A 7,500-nucleotide genomic window follows, 5' to 3' on the forward strand; every position below is an offset into this window, starting at 1 on the left:
GGTACTGAGTAGATATCATCGGCCAACTCAAAATAGAAATCAATATATGCCGAGTAATATCATAAAATCAACTATGATACTCAACATGTAGCAACAACAAGCACTATATCATTAACAATTACCGTCAAGTTCACACATGAGGACTCAAGCCCCAATACCATACTCATTTGGGAACCATGTTCGTTAGATTGAGTATATTAACATCTTTCAAGATTCATTATCTTTAATTCTCTTGTGTCGGTACGTGACACTCCGATCCCTCATATTCATTATTCCTCTTGTGTCGGTACGTGACACTCCGATCCCCTAAATCTACGTGTCGGTTCGTGACACCCGATCCCCTAATTCTACGTGTCGGTTCGTGACACCCGATCCCCTAATTCTACGTGTTGGTTCGTGACACCCGATCCCCTAATTCTACATGTCGGTTCGTGACACCCGATCCCCTAATTCTACGTGTCGGTTCGTGACACCCGATCCCCTAATTCTACGTGTCGGTTCGTGACACTCGATCCCCTAATTCTACGTGTCGGTTCGTGACACCCGATCCACTAATATCATTCTGTAAACCATCAAGCCTTCTCTATACCAAGGCATCATCAATCCCATTACTTTAATTCATCAAGCCTTCTTCTATACCAAGGCATCATCAATCCCATTACTTTAATTCATCAAGCCTTCTTCTATACCAAGGCATCATCATTAATAATGTATATTAAAGTTTCTTTTCAAGATTTGGGATTCAATATTTTCATCATGCTTATTTTATCACAATCACATAATCATATTCATGCAACATACCATTAAGCATATAGTAGGGTTTACAATACTACCAATACATATCAATCACTATTAAGAGTTTACTTATGAAAGCATGAAACAACCATAACCTACCTCCACCGAAGAATTGGAATCAACAAGCAATCTCCCAAGCTTTGATATTCTTCTTCCTCGTTCGACTCTTTCTCTCTCAATCGATCAATCTATCTCTCGCTTTTCTTTTCTCTTTTCTTATTCAAAACCCTCTTTCTTTTACCCCAAATTAACATATAATTAAGAATAAAAGATGGCAATAATACCCCACTAATTAACTTAGGGTTACCTCTTTTAACCCCCAAGAATTTGAGTTACTAATATAAACCCACGAAATCTATAATTAAGGAAAGAATAGTCCCAAACGTCCCTTAAAACGTGTAAGGAAATCCGATTCTGCCTGGGATTTGCGCAACCTGTGACTGGTCGTCGTGCCTGCGACGGTCCGTCCTGCAGGTCGTCGCAGAGTTCAGAGACCCAATATTTCCACCAAGGGTCTGTGACGGTCCGTCACACCTGTGACGGTCCGTCCTGCCATTCCGTCACAAAGTTCAGAGAGTCGATTTTTAGTACCCAATTTCAGATTTTCTAAGTGTTTTGAAACGAGACCCTGCGACGGTCCGTCGTGCCCATGACGTTCCGTCGTGGGGTCCGTCGCTTCTGCCAGTTTTTCCAGAATTGAAGTCTGTTGCTCAAAACGACTAAACAGGTCGTTACATTAGATACCAATTTACCCATCGTTCGTCCCCGAACGATCAAAAGAAGGAAAACAAGGGCGAAAAGGAGTACCTGAATCTTTAAACAGATGTGGGTATCTTTCTCGCATATCCGCCCCTTTCTCTCAAGTGGCTTCTTCAACCAGTCGATTCTTCCATTGCACCTTGATGGATGCAATCTCTCTTGACCTCAACTTGCGAACTTCTCTATCTAAAATAGCAACAGGCTCCTCCTCATAAGACAAGTTCTCATCAAGCAAAACTGAATCCCAACGGATGATGTAGTTTCCATCCCCATGGTATCTTTTCAACATCGACACATGGAATACCGGATGCACTCCGGACAGCCCTGGAGGCAAGGCTAACTCATAAGCCACCTCTCCTACTCGCTTAAGTACCTCAAATGGTCCAATGTACCTTGGACTTAGTTTACCCCTTTTACCAAACCGCATCACCCCCTTCAGTGCTGAAACTTTCAATAAGACTTGTTCACCCTCCATGAACTCTAAGTCTCTAACCTTTCGATCTGCATATTCTTTTTGTCTACTTTGCGCCGCTAGAAGCTTTTCTTGAATAGACTTCACTTTCTCTATCGAATCCCTCAAAAGGTCAGTACCCCAAGGCCTAACCTCAAATGCGTCAAACCAACCGATGGGAGACCTACATCTCCTACCATACAATGCTTCAAATGGAGCCATATCAATGCTTGAGTGATAGCTATTATTGTATGAAAACTCCGCTAAGGGTAAGAAGCTATCCCAATGGCCACCAAATTCTATCACACACGCACGAAGCATATCCTCCAACACTTGAATCGTCCTTTCAGACTGACCATCGGTCTGCGGATGGAACGCAGTACTAAGGTCCAACCTAGTACCCAATTCTGCATGCAATGTTTTCCAAAACTTAGAAGTAAACTGCGTACCTCTATCTGATATGATGGATAGTGGAACCCCATGCAACCGAACGATTTCTGAGATATAGATCTTGGCTAACTTCTCGGCATTGTAAGTCACCTTAACCGGAATAAAATGAGCAGATTTAGTTAACCTATCAACAATCACCCAAATGGAGTCATACTTACCCATTGTCTTCGGAAGACCAACCACAAAATCCATCGCAATTCTTTCCCACTTCCATTCCGGAATGGGCATTCTCTGAAGTGTTCCTCCGGGCCTTTGGTGTTCGTACTTTACTTGTTGACAGTTTGGACATTTGGCAATAAAATCCACAATGTCACGCTTCATTCTACTCCACCAAAAGTGTTGTTTTAGGTCACGATATATCTTGGTTGCACCCGGATGTATAGAATACCTTGAACTATGGGCCTCTGTCAGAATAGTGTTGATCAAATCATCGACGCGGGGTACACATACCCTTCCCTTGATTCTCAAAACACCTTCTTCATCGATTTGTGCTTCCTTAGCCTCTCCTCGCAATACTTTATCTTGAATTCTGCACAGTTTCTCATCATCAGACTGTCTTCCCTTAATCTTGTCAAGAAAGGAAGATCTTGCCTCCACAGAAGCCAACAATCCTCCCCTCTCATTTACTTCTAATCTCATCAAGTCATTAGCTAGAGTCTGAACCTCTCTAGCCAATGGGCGTCTAGAAGCTTGCAAGTGAGCTAGACTTCCCATGCTTCCCGCCTTCCTACTTAAAGCATCCGCTACAACATTCGCCTTCCCCGGATGATACAAGATAGTGATATCGTAGTCCTTTAGTAACTCCATCCATCTCCTCTATCTTAAGTTCAAATCTTTCTGAGTAAAGACATACTGAAGGCTACGATGATCCGTATAGATCTCACACTTAACCCCATATAAATAGTGTCTCCATTGTTTTAATGCAAACACTACCGCGGCCAATTCCAAATCATGAGTGGGATAGTTACGTTCATGCACTTTTAATTGTCTTGAAGCATAAGCAATCACACTCTTCTCTTGCATTAGTACTGCACCCAAACAAGAATAGGATGCATCACAATAAACAATGAAGTTCTTACCCTCTACTGGCAAGGTAAGGATAGGTGCGGTAGTCAACAAAGTCTTGAGCTTCTGAAAGCTTTCCCCACATTCATCCGACCATACAAATGGGACATTCTGCTTAGTCAAGTTCGTCAATTGGGAAGCAATAGAAGAGAATCCCTTGACAAATCGGCGGTAATAGCTAGCTAACCCAACAAAGCTCCTTATTTCTGACACATTAGTGGGTCTTACCCAATTCTTCACTGTCTCAATCTTAGAAGGATCCACCATCACCCCATCCTTAGAAACCACGTGCCCCAAGAAGGACACCGCATCTAGCCAAAACTCACACTTAGAGAACTTGGCATAAAGCTTTTTCTCCCTCAACATTTCCATTACCATTCTCAAATGCTCTTCATGTTCCTTCTTGCTCTTTGAGTATACCAATATATCATCAATAAATACGATCACGAAGAGGTCCAAATATGGCTTAAAAATCCCGTTCATCAAGCTCATGAACGCAGCAGGGGCATTCGTAAGACCAAAGGACATCACTACAAATTCGTAATGCCCATACCTCGTTCGAAAAGCAGTCTTTGGCACATCCGTTGCCCGTATTTTCAATTGATGATAACCGGATCTCAAGTCAATCTTAGAGAAGACACAAGCACCTTGTAACTGATCGAACAAATCATCAATGCGGGGAAGAGGATACTTGTTCTTTATGGTTACCTTGTTTAGTTGTCTGTAGTCTATACACATTCGAAAACTCCCATCCTTCTTCTTTACAAACAAAACCGGAGCACCCCAAGGAGATGCACTTGGTCTAATGAAGCCTTTGTTCAATAACTCTTGAAGTTGTGCTTTTAACTCTCTTAACTCCGCGGGAGCCATTCTATAAGGGGGTATAGAAATGGGGCGAGTACCGGGTTCAAGATCAATACAGAAGTCAATATCCCTATCCGGTGGCATACCAGGAAGATCTGCAGGGAACACATCCAGAAACTCACGAACTACTGAAACCGACTCAATCGAAGGTACTTGGGTAGTGTCATCCTTGAGATGTGCCAAGAAATCTAAACACCCTTTGCTAATCATTTTCTTAGCACGAAGAAAGGAGACGATGCGGACTGGATTGGAAGTGTAGTCACCCTCCCACACTAACGGGTCTGTCCCAGGCTTGGCTAACGTCACCATTTTAGCATTACAATCCAAGATTGCAAATTGCGGAGAAAGCCAAGTCATACCCAGAATCACGTCAAAATCATCCATTTCTAAGATAACCAAATCTACATAAGTGTTGCTCCCCACAAAGTTTACCAAACAAGACCTATATACCTTTTCAACTACCACAGACTCACCCACCGGAGTAGAGACACGAATAGGCATATCAAGTAATTCACAATGTAAATTTAGACCATTAGCAAATGAGGAAGATACATAAGAAAACGTGGATCCAGGATCAAACAATACAGAAGCCATGCAATCAAAAACCAGAAGATTACCTGTGATGACAGCATCAGATGCCTCCGCCTCAGACCGCCAGGGAAAGCGTAACAATGGGCCCTATCGTTCGTCTGTCTGTTGCCCCTACCATGTTGTGATGTAGTGGCCCCAGTTTGCCCATTACCTCTGCCGTTTTGGTGACCACTATTACCTCGACCACCACGCCCTCCAAAAAAACGGCCTCTACCATGACCACCTCTACCTCTAGCTATTGGGGGTCTGTAACTTGGTCTGGGACAATTTCTCCTAATATGTCCAATCTCCCCACATCCATAACATTCCTTGGAGTCTATCATATGCCACTCGGAGAAGTGTTGACCGGTCTGAGGTGGTCCCCCAACTACAGTCTGTAGTGAAGACTGAATTGGTCGGACTGAGTAACTTCCCGAACCCTGTCCTCTAGTGTAAGAACCATTAAACTCACCTCCCCTTCGAAACCTTTTTGATGTCGATGTCATAGTGAAGTCGTCTGGCTTCACTCCTTCCACTTCTATCACGAAGTCTACCACCTCTTGGAAGGATTTTGCCGTTGCCGCTACCTGTAAGGCCGAAATCCGCAATTCTGACCTCAACCCCTTCACAAACCGGCGAATCCGCTCTTGAGGACTGAAACAGAGTTGAGTGGCATATCTGGATAGTGCACGAAACTTAGCCTCATAAGCATTAACCGACATCCTACCTTGCTCTAGGCTCAAGAACTCATCCCTTTTCCTATCCCTCAAAGTTCGGGGGATATACTTCTCCATAAACAAACTAGAGAATGAGGCCCAAGTCATAGGTGGTGCCTCTATTGGTTGACACTCGATATGTGACCGCCACCACATTTTGGCGTTCCCTTGAAACTGATAAGTCACAAACTCCACACCAAACCGTTCTACTATACCCATCTTGTGCAGTAGCTCGTGACAGTCAACCAGAAAATCATAAGCATCCTCAGATTCCGCACCCTTGAAGACTGGAGGTTTCAATTTCAAGAACTTACTGAAAAGTTCATGCTGATCATTTGTCATTATAGGCCCAGTAGTCAGACCTGGAAACGTGCCTATTTCCAATGGAACATCCATGCGGGGAGCCATAGTAGCCGCATGTTGTACTTCTGAAACCGGAGGTGTTGGCGCAGGAAACACTGGAGGTGCCTGACCTTGATAAGATAACCCGCTAAGATAAGCCAGAACCTGATTGATCATCTCTGGGGTAGGTTGGGGTGGCATTTCCTCATTTTGCACTTGTTCAGTTTCCCCATCCTCCCCTTCTCTTATTACTTCCTCGGTCGGTGGAGGAGTCACTGCCCTAGTATCAGATGGGCTAGGTGCTTGTCCTCTCCCTCTAGAGGACGTCCTCCCACGACCTCTTCCACAGCCCCTTGCCGCTGTTCTTCCTCGAGCCACAGCCCCAGTGGCTGGCTCAGTTGTTTCTTGTCTGGCCGACGTTGGTGTTGGCGTAATCGTTGCTCTAGTTCTAACCATCTGCGAAAGAGAGTGAAGATGGTCAGATACCAATTCGTATCGCCTAGATACCAATTGGACTCAAGTAGTAGCACGAAAGAAAGAATGAAAGAGTGAAATTTTTCCTAAAGTCTTATAGCCTCTCAAGGAAAAGTAAAGGTGTCCCCCTACCGTTCCTTAAGACTCTACTAGACCTGTTCTTGTGTAATGAGACCAACGAACCTAATGCTCTGATACCAAGTTTGTCACGACCCAAACCGGGATGCGACTGGCACCCACACTTACCCTCCTATGTGAGCGAACCAACCAATCTAACCCTTAACATTTCAACGTATATCAACAGAAAGTAATGCGGAAGACTTAACTCATTAATAAAATCAATTCAATAACTATCAATATTCAACATCTATTATTCCCAAAACCTTGAAGTCATCATCACAAGAACATCTACGATCAAATGACTAAACTAAGAGTATTCTAAAAGCTAAAAATACATAAGAAGCTAGTCCATGCCGGAAGTTCAAGGCATCAAGACTTGAAGAAGAAGATCCAGTCCAAGCTAGAAGCATTAGCTCACCCTGAATTTCCGATGTAGTAAGACTGGCTTGAATTACTGTTGAGTTGAAGACGATGACACGTTTGCTGCACTCCACAAATAAACAAGAAGAAAACATAAAAGCAGGGGTCAGTACAAAACACGGGTACTGAGTAGATATCATCGGCCAACTCAAAATAGAAATCAATATATACCGAGTAATATCATAAAATCAACTGTGATACTCAACATGTAGCAACAACAAGCACTATATCATTAACAATTACCGTCAAGTTCACACATGAGGACTCAAGCCCCAATACCATACTCATTTGGGAACCATGTTCGTTAGATTGAGTATATTAACATCTTTCAAGATTCATTATCTTTAATTCTCTTGTGTCGGTACATGACACTTCGATCCCTCATATTCATTATTCCTCTTGTGTCGGTACGTGACACTCCGATCCCCTAAAACTACGTGTCGGTTCGTGACACCCGATCCCCTAATTCTACGT

Source organism: Solanum lycopersicum, chromosome 9 (assembly GCF_036512215.1).
Source record: "Solanum lycopersicum chromosome 9, SLM_r2.1".
Classification (NCBI taxonomy): Eukaryota; Viridiplantae; Streptophyta; class Magnoliopsida; order Solanales; family Solanaceae; genus Solanum; species Solanum lycopersicum.